General features: G+C 33.1%; 1 protein-coding gene across 1 annotated transcript in view; it reads right to left on the reverse strand.

The window, feature by feature from the left end:
• LOC143248874 (uncharacterized) overlaps positions 1 to 1709 on the reverse strand; it is a 34590-nt gene extending 32881 nt beyond the window's left edge. The window contains exon 1 of the mRNA XM_076497743.1: positions 1589 to 1709. The gene's annotated coding sequence lies outside the window, so the exon portion shown is untranslated. The remainder of the gene's footprint in view (positions 1 to 1588) is intronic.
• Positions 1710 to 13406: the final 11697 nt, after the last annotated feature.

Below are 13406 nucleotides of genomic sequence, written 5' to 3' on the forward strand. Positions count from 1 at the left end.
TATGGCTTTTATAAGACATTGTGACCCAATCACGGCACGGACTTTAAGATATTATTTTCACGAGAATATCACACTTTTGAAAGGAAGTATACGACTTACATATGCAAAATGGTATAGAATGTTGCTATTTCTAAACACTCTAAACTTAGCAAGTGCTTTTCAGTCATAAATCGTTTGCTCGTATATTGTTCAACTCTTTCTGTCTATTGGATATTATTGTAATGATTCATAGCACTTTAGGCTTAAATGACTCAAATATTTTGCGCTGAATATAAATACTTGCCAAAATACTCAGCTGAAAAACAAATAACTGAATATAATTAATAGACTTGAAAACTAATTAAACAGTACTGAGGGAAGATAATCTTCAGCATAAGATTCTTAAAAAAAACGACTTTAATATCATACTAAAATAAAGAGACACAAGTTTTAAACATGAGAGGTAACGTAGACTTTAATGCAAATAGAGGGTGTATATCAATTACATTTCAAGTAAGTGTAAGCGAAGTATATCGTTAAATAAAGGCAGTGCTAAATGAAGGAAGTAGACTCAAACGTATAAAACTGGAACCTGACAAATAACACACTTTGATGTAAATGAAACAAATGTTACTTACGGTTTAGAAGGAATTTTTCAAAACTAGAATCTGTTGTTCAGAGTTATGCAAATTAGAAAGAATACTGTATCATAATAAACCATGTCGAGACAGTTTTTGGACTTATAAAGTGGTAGAAGTCAATATAAATATCAGAGAAGCACAGAAAGAGGAGATACAATATAATACTAAGCAAAGTACATTGAATGTATGCCCAGGATAATACTAGGTGGTCCATCTAAGCTATACATTATACGTTAAAGCATTAAAACATTTATAAACTATTAAATTGTAAAGCAGATGTGAAACATTCGAGAACTGTATAATAATACTAGGTGGTCCATCTAAGCTATACATTATACGACAAAGCATTAAAACATTTATAAACTATTAAACTGCAAAGCAGATGTGAAACATTCAAGTACTGTATACAACAAGGAAGTTTTAAAACAGCCAATAGTTATCTTGATGCTTTTAGTTTACTGTGATATTAGGTATATCAAACTAAAATGAAACCTATTTTAGGTTTATTAGTCACTAAACAGGTATGACTAGACTCACGTGCATGATTACAGAATAATTTTAAATTTACGATAACACAAAGAGATACAGTAAACGTAAAGTAATATATATAATAAAGAAACACGTTTCTTAGGCTCGACGTCTATATGGTTCACACAGAACCTTAACGTAAAGTAATAACAAAACTAGTAGAATGGAGTAACAAAGTTGAAGCATAGAAAATACAAGTTGCATCAATAGGAAAAAAAACACGTTCCTCTAGAGCGCTGTACACGTTAAGAATGTGCTGCAGAAAACAACTGTTATTGGTCAACGATTATGTAATTCTGTCATTTGTAACCTCTCGTGTCACTGCATCATAGCTGTGAGACTATTACAAGATTTTTACAATTAAAACAATGAGGTAAGATATTTATTTTCATAGTATTTTTAAGAGGAGTTCTTGTGTAATCCTGATTCGTGGTACTTACCCCCAAGTCTGACATCACTTGCTCCACTGTCTTTAGGAGGCTGAGAATCGCTGCTCCAGCCAGTTCAATCCTCGAGCCGTATTGTAGCACGCGCGCGTCAGCAGTCCCCTACCCCTTTGCTGTTCCCTATCCCCTCTTGCTCCGCAGTCTTCTGCTCAGTCCACGTGTTTCATTACGTTGTGCGCAAAATTTATACGGAGTTGAAAGGTGATTGTGAAACCTGTACATTTTTACACTTTAAACTAACAGCGTCCCACACTAACAAGGACTAATCATAACATTTAATTCACGAATATTTGTACTCTTTTGATTTCTATTTTGAGAACATTAATTTCCTCCTTTACTACAAATATTTAAGAAGAATTTACTTCAAATGGCAACAACAACTAAAATACCACTCGTGTATTGTATTTCTTGTAGTAATTACTCTCAACTGAGTTATGTTAAGGTCATATTGTATGTGATGAACTATTAAAGAAAAGGTTGAAGGCATCTGTGATCCTTTTTCCAGTTTTTGAAACCAAAATGGAGTCGATATCATTATTGCCTTACATAGTCAGTTGTAATCTACGTAACACAGTAATTGATGAAGCATATGTACATATTGTTTTGCTTCCCAGTGGCATAGCGCTACGTTTCGGACGTACAAAGCTAGAATCCGGATTTCCATATCCGTGGTGGGTAGAGCACAGACTGCTTATTGTGCAGCTTTGTGCTTAATTACAAACAAATAAACATACCGATATTAATTCATTTTTGTTAACAAACATTTTGATCAAAATATATGAAATTTTGGTTTTTTGTTCGAATCATAATGAGTTAGATTTTTTTTTGATTGACTGTGACAATATTTAAAACGGAAAAGCGTTTAATTTTGATTTGACGCTTAAAATAAGAACAAGTTAAAAGCCAGCATTTCATAATAAATAATAGAGAATTATAAAATTCATCCATGATATAAAAACAAATGAATCATAAGATGACACAATATAGTAGAAAAAAAACTATGCTATATTTAATCTTGTGATTATATTCTTACAACACAGTGTCCGAAAATGAATATACCAAAAATAAAGTAACTCTATTGTTATTTAAGATAACAACAAAAGGTTCAGATATTGCACCTCTATATAGTCTCTAGATTAGTACAAGAATAATTGTAGGCAGTTTCGCAGCTCAACTAGACATTTGTTTGTTTTTTAATGTTTTTGAAAAGCTACACGTGGATTATCTGCAGTATTAGACTAGAGGGAAGGCAGCTGGTCATCACCACTCACTGCCAACTTGTGGGCTACTCTTTTACCAACGAATAGTTGGATTTATCATAGTTTCATAACACCCCTACGGCTGACAGAGCGAGCATGGTTGGTGTGACAGAGATTCGAAACTGCGACCATCAGATTACGAGTCGAGCGCCTTAACCATCTGCCCATGTCGGGCCAGCTCAACTACAGGATGGTGTACAAAGGACAATACAACGTAGTTGGACTCTGTTAAACATTTGTATTAGTAGAAGCACTTTGGGAACTTTTATTTGGTCAAAAGTCTTAGGAAACGTCAAATGGGATGGTATACTGTGCTTGAGTAGACACAAAGCTATGGATATTGTGACAAGGATAAAAAATACAATATCAGAAGATATATCAGAACTAAGTCATATTAAATTTCATTAGTAATATCAGTGTTACGGAAAGAAAATATTTGTAAAGTTTCTTCATGGACAAAGTTATGAAAGTTTTCCAACTCAGATCAGGAGAAAGTTAGTTTTATATTTCAATTTTGTAAAACAAAAATTCAAACTTATTTAAAACAATCACTTTTTTAAGGTATTGCTAATATGAACTATAGATACAAAACATCTGTGTGAAGAAACTGATGTTAAATGATTTTGTAATCAAAACTTAGCATGTCACAGAAAATTCTATTATAATAAATTTTGTTTGTTTGAAATTATGTTCAAATCTGCAAAATGGGCCATCTATGCACTGCCCATCATTGGTATCGAAACCCCGTTTCTAGCACTCTAAGTCCACAGACATACAGATGTGTCACGGGGGGACTCTAAGATATTAGATTGTATCTATGTAAAATATATGTGGAAATGGAGGACATCCTTGATGAAAAGCAAATCAGTCACGGAACAAGAGCAAATAGCTGCAAAGGATTGATTACGTTACACTAAAACAATGTTGAATAAGCAAAATCTACAAGCCACGTGACAGGAATAGCCAATATAAAGTGAAGTTGGAACGGGATGTATCAGAACTACATTTTTACATTGTTTGGCGTGATATAGGTAGTGTGATATCACCGAAAAGTGACCGCTTTTGGGTAAGGTACGTATGAGCCCTCCAACATTTTCCATTGTTAAAACAGTACAAATGAAGTTAAGCACCGCATATATTTCTCTACTTATGTTAAAATTAAACTAAATTATACAATTCTGGCCAATCTTTGTTCAAATATTAGCTTCAAGCAGCCTCGAAACCATCGTTTCTTTCTTTTTATCTGAGCGTATTAGATAAGCAATTTCAGACTAGTTGTAAAAGACTTCTAATGAAAAAGCTGGAGCCATGAGGATACTGACCACTGTAGAAAGAATCAGTCAGTTGAGACACATTCTGATGTCCGTTACATTTTTTGGCATGTCCAATCCGCTCTTCCTTACAGACAATTAATACAGTTTGCAGACACAGACTTATTTCCAATAATAACGGACTCTTATGACATTGTTTTTTGCCACCTAATCAAAAACACATCTTTGTTTAAGAACATACATCTTAGACAGCTATTTACGGTTACATTTCTTTCAAAGTAAGAAATAAAATTTACTTACTAATCTTCTTCCACATAAACTGCTAGGTGACTTCATCCGTATGTTTACTCAGCAGTAAACTTGAGATTATGTCCTAGAAATCAGGTTTCTATATGCAAGATATGCATAGCACAGATACCTCAACCTGTAGCTTTGTGCTTGATAATAAATAAGCAGACATCTTTAATTTTATAAGACTCGAGCAGTCACGTGACATCTTGTATGATCAATCTGTTTCAGTTTATGCAAAGAAATACATTGTTATAGAAGTGTATGAAGATGCAACATTAGTATAATGCCCGAAGAGTTTTCCTATTAAGAAGTCTCTCCACGAAGTTAGATGAATTTAATAAAATAAAAGATCTCCAGCGACTAAATCGATTAAACCTGGTTGAATGTAGATTGCAACTCAGGCGTTATCTGTTTGTGTGAGCGTTACTGGAAAGTCTGATATAAATGAACGGTGGGACCAATCGATTAAGCTTTGTAAACGCAAGTTAAAAAGAAAGACCACAGGAAATGGTGATTTATATCTCTTGAAAACCCATTTTCTTCAAATACTTCTTGTTTTGGAAAGTGTAAGTTCCAAGGAGAAACTAATCAATTACATTGAGAAAAATATACGTCAAACATTATCTGTGTTTGTGAACAACTTCACATTCTAACTGTTGAATGGACGTTTTGGTGTATAGTGTGAGAGGTTGAAAGTCTAAATTGCATAGATTGTATTCACTCCATCATAGACTTTAAATAATCAATACCCTGAAAGGTGGAAATATAAGATAGTCTATATTTTAATCATGTTTTAAATCTGTATATTCGCGACCAGCTTTAAAAACAATAGAGTAATCTTATTATAATATGTAAAGAATCCAGATATTACAACATCAAGGACAAACAATGGTCCTTGAACAGCCACAATAAAAAAACTTCTTCCAAAGCACAGTTAAACGCAAAAACAGATGCTTCAACCTAATGAGTTCCGGTTATCATTGCACGTCCAATGGAGATTCTTAAATAATCAATATACAATTAAGTTTTCCTATTTAGTAAATCTGTTGCTTAATGACTCATGATGAACTATTTTTGCTATCGATTTTATTATTAATTAAATTCCTGGTTGCTCACTACTGTAATCAGTGAGCAGAGAATTCTTTTTATTATAATACAAGTTGCAGTCGAGTTCCAGCCTGTGAAATTTGAAGATAATGATTTCTCAAAGTGTAGTGTGTATGAATGGAAAGTATCATAACAAAATGACGCTAGGCCTCTCTAGATTTACACGCTAACGTTACGTTGGTCAGTTCTAGGTAGTGATGTTGTAACATCCAGTCTGCGAATCGATATGATTGAATTCGGGAGAACTGAATGGGCCTCAGAAGTGTGCCACGGTTTTCACTACTCGTATTAAAACCAAAGGGAAAAAATACCCTCAGATAAACAGTTTGATCCGTTAACCTACAAATAAGAAAAATGACACTTTACAGCCTAAAGATCTCACCTCGTTATAATTTTCGGCCAAGAAGATGCTGAGTTTAACGAGCTAGCATGTGTTTCTCTAGCAGAGAATAGTGGAAATGTTCATATTCAAGCAAATAATACACTTAACTACCTTACAGCAGCAAGAGAGCTTCATTGAGTTTTTTCGGTCTTCTCTAACGGAAACTGCAAAGAAAACGGCTTTATAGAACTGAGAAACCAGGCTTAGTATTGCGCACCACGTGCGGCCATTACCGTATTTTGGGTGCGAATGCTGATGGGTATGTGTTTAATGCGTAACTACCACATATAGATTAAAATAAAAATACTAATTGAAATACATAAAACCTAAGATTGTTTTAGTACTTCTGAGAACAAAGTAAAAAACGGGATAACGTTAATTAACTAGACTGCTCATCAGAGAGCACATGTTTGAATCAATAGTCAGACTGGAATTTCGTAGACTCAAACTAAATATTTAATTGACTTCAAAAGTTATTTTATTATTTCTGTGTCGGACTTAAGTTTCCTGTAAAAGAGAAATTACATGGAATTGTTAGGATAAATGGTGAGGAACTGCGTCAAATCTTATTACGTTTCCAAATTTCAAATTTCTCTGTATATTAATTTCAGACAAACTCATTGTCTAGTCAATTTCTATTATACTGATTTAATTAGAGCACGCACTGAAGCAAATGCTAAAAACAGGAAAAAAAGTGGTTACACATAAAGATAAAAATTAACAAAAAATTCAGAAGAGAAAAAGAGTGACAGTCATTAACTTGATTAAAGAAAATATGAATTTTCGAGAAATTATAGTTTTACAGAATTCTAACTTAGAGATCAGCATGTAAATAATTTTTGTGCCAGTAGATGACGCAAACAACAAGTCATATAGAAAAATATGTTTGTTGTGTTTAGCGCAACGGCTCAATATACCATCTATGCTCTGCCCTTCACGGTAAATCAAATTCCTGATTTTAGTGTTGAAACTCCGTAAATTACTGTTGGCTCACCAAAGGACAGAAATAAAAGTAATTGCATTTATTGTTTATTTTGTAGTTAAGATATTTCTACGTAATAAAATGTTTAGAAAAGAACATGATAACTGCCTATTATTTAATATAATATTTTACGAAAAAAATTTCGCTTAAACCTTAAACATGTATGTCAAACTTTGAAATAAGATACATTTCTGTGTATCTCAAGACGACTTGTTTTTGTTTGTTTTGAATTTCGCACAAAGCCACACAATGAGTCATTTGCGCAAGCCGTCCTTAATTTAGCAGTGTAAGATTGTTATATATTTAAAAAAGGCTGGTATGGATAGAGAAAGCACTAGTAAAGGAGCGAACAACGTTTCGACCTTCTTCGGTCATCGTCAGGTCCACAAAGAAAGAAAGGTCGAGACGTTGTTCGCTCCTCTACTAGTGTTTTCTCTACCCATACCAGCCTTTTTTAAATATATAATTTTCTACAGGTGGGTTTTCTCGTCATCCCGGATTAGTGTAAGATTGAAGGGAAGGGAGCTAGTCATCACCGCAAACTCCTGGGCTACTCTTTTATCACCGATCGATCGTCATGTTATAACACTCCCACAGCTGAAATGGCGAGCGTGTTTGGTGCGACGGGGATTCAAACTTGCGACCCTCAAATTGCAAAATTCTCTTTTTGTTAACCTGAAGATGACCTAAGAAGGTCGAAACGTTGTTCTCTGCTTTATTTTAATAAAAGTTTTAATACCCATACCAGCTATCTTGAGATACATTTTTACTCCTAGTGGGTTTCTCGTCATCGCGAATAAACATTTTACCTTTGTAAGGTTCATGAAAGTTTTAAAGGTTTCTCAACAGATATGTTAAGTTAGACGCAGAAAAAAACCAGAAGACTAGTGCTTATATATCAAGTATCTTTCTTTTGCTCCCCTAGTGGAAAGTCTGAAACTTATAACGCTAAGAAATGGGTTTCGATACCCGGAGTGTAGCTTTGTGCTTAATTAGAAAACACCAAGAACGTTTTTTTCATTATTACTATTAATTGATTAATTGACAGCGGTATGTCTCCGGATTTACAACGCTAAAATCAGGGGTTCGATTCCCCTCGGTGGGCTGAGCAGATAACCCTTTGTGGCTTTGCTATACGAAAAACACATAAACGCAAACAAATTAAGTCCCTTAAAATGTATTAAATAGGAGCTTGAGTTCATTGATCGTAAATACATACCTCAGTTTACCTTTCACAGAAGGCATAAGAAATCCTTGTATTTTGTCTTAAAATATTTATAGAAACCCATAAATGTTTTTCAAAGAACAGCAAATGAATATTGCTCAGAATTGTACGAGGGTAGGCTGAGAAGAACAATTTACCATACAGTTTCTGCTTGACAAAAACATAGATATATAAACATCCGCAACATATTACTTAGGGTATTAAACTTGGCTAATCAACTTCTAAAAAGTACGAAATAAAACGTACAGAAATATACACGTCTTTGGAGAACTGGTACATCGAAGTAGATATGTTGGTTTTTTCCATCTTCTCTTTAGGATTAATTAAGGCATACCAAGAAAAAGAAACAAAATAAACAACTATTTATTTATACTGGCAAAACAAATATTTGGTTTGTTGTTATTAAACTCGCCAAAAATAAACGAATACTATTTGTACTGGCAAAGCAAATATTCTGACTGTTGTTATTAATTCTTTATTATTATTATTATTAGACAGGCAAAAACAAATATGTGATGGAAACTTGTATATGTTAAAGTTAATTTCTCGCGAGAAAGCGCTTTCAATACTTTTCACGTTAAACCCTCTCGTTTTTCTAAAGAAATCATGTTTTTATTCTGTTAATATTCTCGATAATTGCATTTCGTAATGAGTTAAGTGCGAATCTATTATCCCATCGGAGTTATACCGTTTGAGATTGGCCATTACCAACGTGAAAGGCTAAAACATTAATTCAATTTGCTGTGATTGTATTTGGATGTGAAATCAAAACTTGAACTAACGTGTTAGCAGTGTTGATACTTAAAACCTTAATAAGTGCTTGAAACTATTCATATTAAGAAATTGTGTTTAAAATGGATATGAAAAACATATATTGCCGCTCTCTCGATTGACTATGTTGTAGGAAAAAAAAAATTCTTTTCACCTTTTCATAGAACATTCTCGAACAAGGGCGAGGGCCCTATTTATGGAAACTAAACTAAACATTTGTGTTGCATTCATTTTAACATGGGAGAAAGTGTAAGAACGTGAAATCAGTCGATCACACTCCCCCTAGTGGCATAACAGTAAGTCTACGGGACTTATAACGCTAGAAACTGTGCACAACACATATAGTCCATTGTGTAGTTTTGTGTTTAACTACACAAAAAGAAAAAGTACATGTAAGCAGCAGATCATGTTACAAAAAAAAATTAAAGTTTTGATGACACATCGATCATAAAAATGAAGACCAACCATCTTCTCGCCTAACAATGTATTCTTTAACAGTAACATATATATGAAGTAGATAATAACTATTTGTATGCTGTTTGATTCTGCAGTTAAATCGAGGGAAATAACATTAATATTCAGTGCAAACTATTGACCTGTCAGCACGATCATTTTTCTTTCAGTGGTTACAACTAATCTACACTTATTGTTGTACGTTCATTTTTCGTTACAAATTACGTCAACTAGTAGGAAGAAGATTTGATGCAGATCTAATAACCTACGTTCACTTTGGTAACAAGGAATTCATTGAATGAAATGATATTTTCTTCAAACTCGTAGTCCATGTAATTCCACCATATGGCGACATGATGTCGTTAGTTAACTGGATCACTGTAAAGTCTGAATAAAACTAACACAAAAATGAATTTATCAAAATTAATAAACTCAAATAGTTTCCTTTTGAGAGGAAATTTATCAAAGTTGTTGGTTTATTTCATTAGGTTGGCCTAAAATTAGAAAATGAATGATTTGGATGTCTGTAAAACTCGTAAGGAGAAAAACAGTGGTTTGTTAGTTTTTAATTAAACAAACTTGCACAGTGAGCTATCTGTGCTCTGCTCACTACGAGCATCGAAACCCGGTTTGTTATACTGTAAGTCCGCAGGCATTCCAATGTGTCATTGGTGGAGGAAGATGAAGGATTTTGTTTCACAATTCATTAATTTTGTCGGTATTATGCAGTATAGAATTTACTACGAAATTTATTATTTTTATTTTTGATTGTAAATAGCCCTATTGATATGTTTGTGTACTAAATTTTCAAATTGTAAAGAGTTATTTGAAAAAGAACAATGAACTATTTCGAAAGCGCTCGAGGTTTACGTCTTTTTAAATTCATTAGGCGTTTTATAAAGTCCTGGTCATGTAATTAGCACTGCATACATCTATAATGTAAAATTAAAGTTAGAACTCAATAAAAGAGATTAAAAATACGTTTAATATTTCTTAAAAAGATAATACTTAGAACAAAATGAATATTCGACAAAGTTCATGAAGAAATCGGTGTTATAACTCGGAGGCCAAAAATCCGCGTTGTATAAACATATTGTGCAAGTCCAATATTAGAAAATGAAAGCTAAAATTTACACATAATTATTAGGTAGAAAGTTCTTCAAAATAATGTTTTGTTAAATATAAACTTTTTAGTAAATAAAACTCACAAATATACACGAAAAATAGGTGGCTAATAAACAGAAACATAGCTATTCTATCATGTAACGGATCCACTATTGAGCTTAGCAAAAAAAATATATATATAAACAGTTCCCTTTTGGATCCTCAGCAGAGGCACTTGAAGCTTCGCTCGGTAATAGAGAAACAACTATGTCAAAATCTTTTTGATTTGCAGGATAAACTAAGATCGATCAATTGCACGGAAATAAAAAATGTGAAAGGAGCTAAGCTGCATTTGTCTGATCCAGAAGTTATAATTTCCTTTCATTAGGCTAATCCAATCATAAGCACGGCAGTACCGTGATGGAACTGTACGTAAAATCAGATACAAAAAACAACAATAACAACGTATTAAATACATATTTCCAAGAGTTGTAACCCTAATTCAAAGCAAGAAATAATGTTTATTTGCTTAAATCTATTCACTTAATTGACACTTTCATGAATGACTTAAGCACATCATCTGGATTCCTCAGATATTTTCTCTGGCATCAGTTGTTATTAAATACTTTTTATTCCGGGCTTTGGATTTTTTTAAGAGATTAGTGCAATGCTTCAGAATGTGTTATTTATTGGTTCAAACCTCTTTTTCCAATATAAACATCATACAAAAGACTTTGCTGGCAGATATTGGAGATGTTGTTGCCATGTTAACAGTTTTTAACCCTAGAGATCCATCGTTTAGAACACGCCGGCGAACGTTTGGCACCGCTGATGTCTTAGTGAAATCACACCATCGTCAGTACAGACAGACAGCATCATCCCAACGTTTTTAATATTTACCACGGTGTATTCATCATGTGTATTCAATCTGGTTCTTGCAAAATTACTGGATGGCTAATTTTTATTTCTCATCACTAAATGTTCTTAATTTTAAAGTGAGCATCAGTTTCCCTTGAAACTAATGAGAAATAAAATTATGGTTTACCATATACGATATTTGTGCTTGGTTACATAAAAAGAAACAATCATAAATTGAATGCGGGCCCAACTAAATTCAATAACCTTCCACGAAAGGGGACGAAGAGGAACCACAACGTTCCTGAACACCCCAGTAGGAGAGAGAAATCTTCTGATCTCTCTCTCTCTAAACTAAACCCCTGCTACGTTAGTTTGCGTTTCTGAATGCGGGGATACTTTCGTGTTTCTGTTAGCCCTACTTCTGTCCTGTGCATCACACTGTTTTTCGTTCTTTTTAGGATTCTTTTTATTTCGTATTTAACATAATACGACATATTCTTATACGTTGAAAGGACACTTGTAATTATTCTAAACATTTCAAGTCAAATTATTCTAACGTTTGGCTTTATCACAAATTAACTACTTCTCCTCTATCAGTTTTTATCATCATCTGAGTGTTCTATTTCAAAGTGCTTTGAAATGGGTTTGGGAATTCTCGAAAACTTTTCCAAACAATACCATTGTTTCGTAACACCTATTGTACAATTAATTCTTATCAGTCCAGTTGACTAACGATCCGCTAGCGCTATAGAGATCGAAATATTAATTGTCAACTGTCAATTGTTAGTGGCTAAACATAAGAATAAAACTTCACGTTTCTTCCCGTGTTAAAGGCAGATAATAATTCTAAAAATAATTCTTCTTTTCTGTGCGTTCAGAAAACCTTTCGAATAAATCAGTTTCAGGGTGGGTAAAATACAAAACAGACTAGTTTAAGCGTCACAGATGTGTCTGTTGGAAATTATAAAAAAAAAAAATTTTGTAAGTGGATAATTTATTTGTTCATTTGGATAAGCTTAATGCAACGTTTATCTAAAAATAACCTTTTATTTTTTATCAAAGCATTCTTGTTTTCGTCAGGCTACTGGTTATGATAATATTTTATTTTGTCAAACGAGATATACGATTTTTAGTTGTTTATTTTTCACCGTTGCCATTCAGTCCATAGCTAAATACGAACTATACTTTTCTTTTACCGTTGTTGTACTTCTAGCATTGGGACCTTATATCAACATAAGTTCGCCAAAACGATAACACGAACACGCGAATCTCGATTCCACGTCGTTATTAAGGCTTCAGTGGATACACAATTCAAAATCTAATGGAAAATGTTTTCATACATCCTAGACACTTAGTCTGAAAAGACGAATCGTTCCGAATTTCTGAGAAAATGTTTCATGCCAAAGTGCTGTCTTCTCCCTCTGTCAAGCTTTTTATAGTAACATCATTGAAAATTCTGAAAATATTTTCAAAACTGAAAACCCTATATGACAGGATTGAAAATAAAAAAATCGATTTCTTTTCTGAATCCTTACAGCATCATTTTAATCGAGATTTCGGGTTTCAAGCTCTTTTTGTTGCTGCTGTTCACGTACTTGAACTGATACAAACTCAGTTTTTAATTCCGATTTCTTCCCCTGGCAGTTTTGTATGGATATCGTGATTTATTTGTTTGGCCTTAAGGGTTTCTTTTATGTCATTCGGTTTTTTAGATTTAGATGTATATTTTTAATGGCTGGACCAACAGAAATTTCATAAATCGAAATCTTCACACACAATAATTCATTTCAGCATTAGATTGACGAGAAAATGAAGTGTTATTTCGTTTGGATTTATCACCTTATAATTGGAGAAAGTTCACAGAATGATAAATTCTGATTTACTGAAAGCCAAAAAGACAATAAAATAAATTTTCTTCTCTGTGTTTTAATTCATTTTATTGTTAATTTCTTTTTCCTCCGGTAGGTAAAATAATTTGATAGTGAGAACAAGTAATCAATAAATAAATTAGGAATTAATGTAAAACAAATCTACATTAATATTATTTCACACTGTTGGAATTTGGAATTTTTAGCCTGATCTTAAGCTCTTCATTTAGGTCGGTTTGTC

The sequence above is a fragment of the Tachypleus tridentatus genome, chromosome 4, assembly GCF_004210375.1.
Source record: "Tachypleus tridentatus isolate NWPU-2018 chromosome 4, ASM421037v1, whole genome shotgun sequence".
NCBI classification, from domain to species: domain Eukaryota; kingdom Metazoa; phylum Arthropoda; class Merostomata; order Xiphosura; family Limulidae; genus Tachypleus; species Tachypleus tridentatus.